We start from the raw sequence: 8,777 nt of genomic DNA, 5'->3' as shown, positions 1-8,777 counted from the left end.
CTGTTCTCAAACATGTAGCGCGAAGCCGATACGAGGCAGACGGAACCAGCAAGCGGCTGCCGGTGAGCACGAAGAAAACCCGGACGGTGGTCTTTCGTTGGAAGTATGCATACACCGCCCCGTCCCCGTAAGATAGCGGTCATGTGTTCATTTGTGTCGGAAATGACGACGAAATTCGCACAGGATATGTGTTCTGTGATCGCCAGCTGTGTTTCATCGGATAGCCGTGCTCCTCGAAAAGGCCTAGTACGCCGTCGATAAGAAGCTTGTGTGCAGGCGTGCACCGCTCCTCTACGCCCGTTGTGATGAATACGTGCTGCTACTGTGTTTGTGCACCATCGCTCAATGAAAATCATTGAGCCACCATGGTTTGTGCGTACTTATGTATATTTTATGGACTTGTGGATCAGCAGTGCTAACGCGTGAGGCCATGAGCCCGGTGTGCCAAATAATTATTGGATACTCAAAAAGGTGAGATTGGGTAGATTTATAATAAAAGGTCGGTGTGACATTTAGTTCCCTCCAGCCCACCTTAAGTTTACGCTTGCACCTTTAACCGTTGTTCTTAATCAATGCGAAAAAAGAGCTCTCCTACCGGTCCTACAGGGCCGGTCAAAAAGTCGTTCCTATATATACCGGATTGTCAAAGTATAGTTGAGCAACGCGTGCAGTCTGTTCGAGTGGTGTATTATTGTACAATTGTGTGTGCCTGTTTGTCTCTATGTAAATCTAGGTGTCACCGATTCTGCCATTTAATAAATTCAATCAATTCAGCTATTTAATAAATTTGTCGACTCTGGGCGAATGCACCCGTCAATTTTTATTTTTTTTACCACCAGAAATAACTCCCAGAAATCACCTCAAAAACCTTGTGAAGGCAGTAAAAATTTACTCTATCTATACTCGCTCAAAACCTCACTGGGGTAAATATTTACTACTCTCCCTACATTCAAAAACTCAGTTAGCACGAGAGTAAATTTTTACCTCGATAGTAGGTGGTAAAAAAAACCCAGGAGAGGTAGTGCGCTAGAGGACAAATGGTTTACCCAGTTTTTGAGGTTATTTCAGGTCATTTTCGTTTAGTGTGTACTAAACAATAAGTATGCAACTTGCAAGAAAACTGATGACCCATGTGATCTCAGCATAAGAAGTTGTGTAAACAGCCAAGCTTCGTTGTTCCACGGAGAATGTTATGAAAAATTGGCAGATCCCACGTACAAATCCCACGTACATTTACCTTCGTCGCTATTCACGTCACGTTATATCAAATTCGGTATATGTTGAGCTAGCGAAATGGCCGCGAGCGCATCATGAGCGTGGTATGTTGTCATGTTCTTATGTGGAACTTCTGTCATGATTATCGTGCTGGCACCAGTCATATACCTTCGTCATCCGTTGACGTCACGTAAGTCCAAGTTTGGAATATGTTGAGCTAGCGAAAAGGCCGCGACGCATCATAAAGGGCCCAATACAGTCCGACGTAACGTTGACGAGCACGCACGCTGGGCGCAGCAACGCTGAGCTAGTAAAACGGACGCCAGGTGCGACCGGCGCGACCAGCGTTTGTCCGAGCGGCTCGGCGGCAACCGGCGCGAAACGCAACATGCTTCATTTCACATCCATGCCGTTACGCAGCTCTACCCAGACAGCACTGCGTCTGCCTCTCATGTGAAAGAGGGACACCGGGCGTGCTGAAACGCGCATGCGTCAAAGCAACGCAGCGCGGCGCGCGCCTGCAAGTCTAAATGACAGGCAGATAGGCGAGTGTCGTGGCATTGCCGGTGTGACGCGACGAAAGGAACGCCGGCGCGCACGCGCGTCGAATCACGTCGAAGTGCTTTGGTGCACTTGAGCATGGCATGTATTCATGTGTTTCAATGGCACGCATCTCATGATTATCATGTTTGCCCCAGTCACATACCTTCGTCATCAATTCTCGTGATGTATAACAAAATTTGGCATTTGTGAAGCTATCGAAACGGCTGGGAGCGCATCATGAGTGTGGCATGTAGTCATGTTGTGGTTACATGACACACGATTCATGATTGTCATGTTTGCACACGGAATGCGCTCCACGGCAATATGTGAAAAATAGAAAGGTCATTACCCGCCCCGCGAGTGCTGCAATCCCCCCTGAGGAAGGAGCCAGGTAGGTTCCGTAACGTCAGGACTCTTCACATACATTTTGTTCGAGTTTAAATTATTTCCCAATTTTTATACCCAATCAGACAGATATGTGTCAGATGTTTACATTCTTAGTCGAAAGTTTTTTAAAGAAAGTGAAAAAAGCAGGAGACTTGTTACAAAATGTGTATGACACATGAAAATTTCTAACGTGGTAGGTCCTTATTTTTTGTACCCTAGTAAAGGTTCACGTATATGTTTTTACATAATAAATATACTAAAAGTTTAGCAAGATAACTCTTCTTCTCGTACTTTGGAAAAAATTGGGCAAAATTTCATGCAGATCCAAGCACTAGAGTACCCGAAAATGCAAAGATACATCAAAATAATTTTAATACTTGTGTTTTAACAAACACGACTTGTTAAGTTCGAATTGAATGTTCACTTAATAAATAGGCCGTTAAAAGCGATGATATTTGCACACAAAAAAACAACAATCTTTTTTATAGTGGCTTATGCAACTAATATGCGCCAAGATTATAAGCTTGACTTTCACGGGTCCTTCGAGTTTAATTCTTCCAGATAGCACCATTCAACACTTGCCAAATGTTTTTCGCTCTATCTAGCAGAGCCTTGTCCCGTCCGCATGCTAGGCAGAAGTTCGAAATCTAAACAAAGCTCAGTGTCGAGGGATCCAGCAGTGCCGATGCCATTGTGGCTCTTGTGGCCGCGTTTAAGCCAGGCACCGTTGTACATAACGGCTATATCTTCTCCACAAACTTCGCTCACTGCGAGTTCACTCGACCTCACGAAGATTGGTGAAGATGGCATCCTTTGCACAGCATGCATGGACTTTCCGACTTGTGGCTGTGGAGGACATAAGATACATTGGCTTTTGCAATCGAAGATTTGCCACCAATCGGAGCCACTGTTTGTTGCCCATCCTTAATCGTGCGTGCCCCCACAACAACTTTCACGTGGACAGCATGCCTAATGGATGAGCTTTGGCTTTCATCATTCACATTAAAAATTAACACATGAAAAAAAAAACGTTGATTAGTGGTGCTGCTGGAAGAGACAAGGACACTGGAACATGGCTTGGCAGAAAACGCAGGCGCACAGCGGCCAATAGGAGTTTTTGATCCGTACTACGTGTATAAAAGACTGTCGAGGCGCTCGAACAAGCGGTAGAGCCGGGATTTTTTTTGTCATTTCATGTGCTGCAGCGTCCCGAAAACTGTCGTTATTGGACACCTGATGTTATCTCCAATGGTGAGTGGCGCCTCATTATCAGCGGCAATATTGATTGATATGTGAGGTCTAACGTCCCAAAAGCACCGTTTGATTATGAGAGACGCTGTAGTGGAGTGCTCCGGGAATTTCGACCACCTGACGTTCTTTAACGTGCACGCAAATCGGAGAACACGGGCCTACCACATTTCCGCCTCCATCGGAAATGCAGCCGCCGCAGCCAGGATTTGATCCCGTGACCTGCGGGTGAGCAGCCGAGTAGACCACCACGGCAGGGCCAGTGGCAAGAAGCTCGAAGACGGCACACTTTCAGCCTTTTAACAGCCACCTTGTGTTTTCAACACGCTAGCCTCTAGTGGAGGCCCTCGCGGAACGGCTTTCAGCTCTCCCATAGTATACCAAGTACTCTAAATTGTTAACCACTTTTTCTAAACACACGCTAGTTAAAAGCATTTGCAGTTGAGTTTCGACGCATATTTTTCAGAACAGTAAATGCACTTAACAAAAGAAGTGCAAACACAAAAAATGCTAATATTTAGAAAACTTGCGTTTCTCGATCTGCAACTTCCCTTAAATCTGGCTAATTTAGCAGGAAAAAATGAGATAAATCACGAAACAGTGCATGTGCCATTCATTTCGAAAATTTCCCCAATGACGACACTGTTTGCTTCGCATTGAGGGAGTAAGGTAAGCGAGTATCGATAAGGAGACATGCGGCAGAGAAGCGCTACCACGTCATCAATAAAGGCGATTGATTGATTGATTTCTATGTCTTGTTGAACGTCCCAAAACGACCATATGAATATGAGAGACGCCGTAGTGGAGGGCGCCAGAAATTTTGACCACCTGGGGTTCTTTAAGGTGCGCCGAAATCTGAGCACACGGGCCTACACCATTTCCGCCTCCATCAAATATGCAGCCGCCGCAGCGGGTATTCGATCCCGTGACCTGTGGGTCAGCAGCTGACTACCTTAGCCACTAGACCACCATGGCGGGGTTTAATAAGGGTGATGGAAAGTATCATCGAGGGCATTTTCGAAATGAATAGAGGATGCGCTGTCTTGTACGCTGGCTTCGGTTTCATCTGCAAAACTTGCGGGATTTCATCGCCCCGTGGTGGTTACCACTGGCCGCATTTCAGAAATTTTGAAGTGGTGAAGGACTCTTCGCGGATGAACTCTAATTCGGCTATTTGACTTGACGGCTATATTCCACTGAATAAAACGTTAACGGTAGTTAACTTATATAGTTACTGCCGTAATTTATGTCTGTGCGCATCTGAATATGCGTTTTCCCTCAGTAAAGGAAACGCCACAAATAACGCATAAATGCCTCTTTTTCTGTAATTTTTCAGTAACAATAGACTAATTTCTTGAACACCCTGTGTAATTTGTGCCAAGCGGCCAAAGTTTTGCCAGAGGCTGGACTCACTGTATACTCACGCTAACGAACATTTTGTTCAACCAGACTCGTAGGCACTCGAACATACGTTTTCACCCAGACTCGCTCAGGCTAAGACTGGCAGTTGGAATCACTCAGCCTTAGACTTATGGGACACCTGGCAAAAACAACGGAGATCAAGCGGTGAACAAAATAAAGGCGACAGGGATAGGGCTGTTTACAAGGCTGTTGTATTGGCATCTCTGGGCACCAAAACAAGCGCCAGTTTGCTATCTATAAAGCTACATCCAGATGAAAAACTTTTTCCGACGAGCGTCTCACAGAATGGCTTAAGTACGCTTTCCACATTTTTTTGTGAATTCTTATTGATATTCACTATGCATCAATAATAAAACGAATTCAAGTTTGCATTCGTTTGGTTGTTCGTTCGGTTAAACTGTGTCCTGTGTACTTCATGGTTCCCTACCGTAAGCGCATAGTCAATGAAACATGGGCCAAGTAGCCACTTTCAACGCATTAATGACCAGGGGTAAGACGTGTTGAAAAAACACAATTCCTGTAGTTAGTATCCGCTGATGATCACGAAAGGCTTTTGGTACGGGGTGAAGGAGCAACGGTTTCTTAAACAACTTCGCCGTAAAAGAGTTATCGTGAGAAAACTGGGTCTCTACGTTTAAAAATACGCATGGAAAGTGTCGCAAGAATAAGCGGTGAATTAAAAGCACACGTCATGATACAATTTAAAATGGAAACTGCCAACATGAAGCAAATGCCGACCAGCCTTCCTCTGCCACAGCCTTGCGTGACATTGGTAAGCTGTGCAAATTTTATTTGGTAATGAGATAAGAAAAATTGTATTTTTCTTGTGTTTGCCCTGTCATAAGCTCTGACGCAACTTCACGACTTTGTGACTGCCAGTTGCGCTCCAAAATCATGTTCCTTGCAAGTTATTTTCGAATCAGGCTTAATTAGCCATATTAAAGCAAAATCCGTGGATCCTTTCATCTTGCGCGTAAACAGTGCGTCAGTGTAGGTGGATTCAGCGTCAAAGCGAGACATGAAAAAAAAATCATCATCACGTGATGAAGTGCAAATATGACGTCAACATGAGGGTGTGATTACCACAAACTTGAGCTCATTATGACATCAATATTATGGCTGTGCGTGTTCAGTACTGCACTACGGCAGAGCTGAGAGACGTCCCTTGGGCCTTAGTCAACTTTCCGCACCAAAGGACAGCTATGTAAAAAAACAGGTTGTTAACGAGTTATAGTTCTCGGTTCACTACTATGGGAGAGCTGAAAGCAGCCCCTTGGGCCGCAAGAAAATCTTGCACTTAACATGGTCGATGCACAGTGTTTGACGGTGAATGCTTTCATCTGAAAGCCGTGCCCCTTTGAAAAGAAATGAGACCCGTATTCGTATTGTTAAGCTCATACTAGTAATCTAAAAGCTGCAACACGGCCATGCTTGCCCATTTATTATTGAAGCGTTCTGAATGTCATTTCACTAATTGCGTAAAATTTTATAGGCAATGCATTTGTTTTCCTTGTATTTGCGGTATATTTAGGTAAATAATTTCACAAAAATGCATGTATTTGGAGCGAGAGACGAGAGGCGTGACAACAGCCGACGGGGCTTCGCCGTTTTCTCTTCACGAAGAAGAGTGGCAGTGGTTGCAACGTAGGAACCAGTTTCTTTCAAACTCTTTTGTCCAAACCGGCAGATGCGTGTGCTTGTTCTGACTGGGTTGCGTCTCGAGCTCCACATGAGGTGGGCGAGAGGCGAGGTTCAATTGTATGTGATGATGAATGGCGGTGAAGATGGCGCTACATTTCCTTGCAGTGACATACGAATCGTTTCATTTTGGATTTAACATTTTCCTGTTATGCGCTGTTCATGTAGACGCCTTAAATCTTCCTAACATGAAACTAGAAAGTAGATATCGCCGGTTTTTCGGCTGAAATCTAAGAGAGGTGGAACCGCTGTCAACCCGGCGTTACGAAAGTTGCAAGTGAACACGGCAACGTTTCAAATAATTTGCTCACGTAGCACAAAACTGATTTCTTCAGTGGGAGAGAGAGGGAGGTAGAGGTTACGTGAGCTCGAATATATATTTACGTTTTTGAATGAGTGCACATATGTATTCAAGCTACTGACTAAATCACATACATCAGAAATCTTTCGCTAGAATTTTTCATATGCCGCCAACAAAAATGAAAAAAAGCCCCGTTGGTCATGCGGTGACGATGCTCGACTACTAATCTACTGATGGAAGCTCACGGGCTGGTCCAGCTGCATTCTAGAGGACGCGTAAATATAGAGCCCGAGTGTTTATATTAGGAACACACAAAAGAACTCGTAGTGTTAGAGTAAAACTTTCTATCCCTGGCCCACGTCAGGGGACGAGGCGTTAAGACTTTCAGGAATCTCCATATATTGGCATCCCCTATAAAGGCATCACGTTTTTCGGACGTAAAACTCGTAAAAATAACCGTATCACACATTAAGACAAGCATTGCCCGGCCGCGGTGGTCGAGTGGCTAAGGTACTCGTCTGCTGACCCGCAGGTCGCGGGATCGAATCCCGGCTGCGGCGGCTGCATTTCCAATGGAGGCGGGAATGTTGTAGGCCCGTGTGCTCGAATTAGGGTGCACGTTAAGAAGCACTAGGTGGTCAAAATTTCCGGAACGCTCCACTACGGCGTCTCTCATATTCATGTAATGGTTTTCGGACGTTAAAGCCCACCAGAGTCCTTCAATTTGAAGGACTCTGGTGGGGTGGTGAGCATTGAAGGACTCTGACCCCACATATCACTTAACATGAGGTATCCGCGGCCATTGAACGAAGTGACCGCTCCTTTTTATCATTTAATTTTCATGAAATTAACAACCTTGTTAACTCTTGACTGTTCTTTATAGATGCCTGTTTTGTTACGCCTGCAATAATGTGTTCGTTTAGAACAAGCTTCATTAAAGATAAGATCAAAAAGCCATCGCTTTGTAGTGAACAAGAATGAGTTTAATTGCCACAGTGACAATTATGCCGGAAAACGTTGTCGTGAACTAGCAACTTTTCACCACATTTACGTTAGAACCTTCTTCCTCCTTTGTGAAAATCGGCAAAGCAGCCTAAAACACGTGAACTATGAAAATTTTTGAAAAAAAAAACGGAACAAAATACTGAAAAAAGAACATGCGTCGGCCGGGAATCGAACCCGGGTCAACTGCTTGGAAGGCAGCTATGCTAACCACTATACCACCGACGCTTTTTTTCTTTCTTTATTGCCTGTTTACATACAACATTCACAAACATATATACATCAAACAAAGTAGAAACATGAAACAAAAAAAGAGGTAAAAAGCATCATATTTAACAGGCTTTTTAAAATTCCTCCATCTGTAGAAGGCACTATACCACCGACGCCCGACAGTGGCGGGCATATAAATAAAGTATTTCACCGAGTCAGTCGATTAACCTAGACGAGAGCAGCTGCTGGACGAGGAGTGACCAGGTCGTTGACCGTGCGGAACCGGCTCCGCTAAACATACACACGTACAAGTGGCGGGCTTTTCAATATGAATAAGCGCTTCTATTTCGATCGTTCATTACACTTGTATTATAGCTTTATTTGTACAGAATGTGTATTGTGTTAAATTATAGGTTCAGAATTTGAAAGGATTTATCGCTTTGATTTAATTGGTCGACCTTAGCTCATTAATGAAGAGTGTCAAAGTCTGAGCACTCTGTTTTCACTTATAATTACTCTGAATTTCTTCGCTAAATATATATATATATATATATATATATATATATATATATATATATAGGCAGGCAGGGTGGCGAAAGTAGCCATAGCGTTATGATAAGTCAAGTAGAACTTCCGTGAAAACAGTTACTACGGAAGCGTTGATTTCCACAGTTTAGACCAAAGTCTGGCCGAAACAGTCAAAATAACAATAAACGCTTCTCTTGTTATCATTTTCATCGAGCATCTACAT

General features: G+C 44.0%; 1 non-coding gene across 1 annotated transcript; it reads right to left on the bottom strand.

The window, feature by feature from the left end:
• Positions 1–7,972: 7,972 nt before the first annotated feature.
• On the bottom strand, positions 7,973–8,044 carry TRNAG-UCC (transfer RNA glycine (anticodon UCC)). Its single transcript has one exon. It is a non-coding gene; the product is annotated as a tRNA-Gly (tRNA).
• Positions 8,045–8,777: the final 733 nt, after the last annotated feature.

The sequence above is a fragment of the Rhipicephalus microplus genome, chromosome 8 (genome assembly GCF_043290135.1).
Source record: "Rhipicephalus microplus isolate Deutch F79 chromosome 8, USDA_Rmic, whole genome shotgun sequence".
NCBI lineage: Eukaryota > Metazoa > Arthropoda > Arachnida > Ixodida > Ixodidae > Rhipicephalus > Rhipicephalus microplus.
This window is presented reverse-complemented; position numbering and strand designations above follow the sequence as displayed.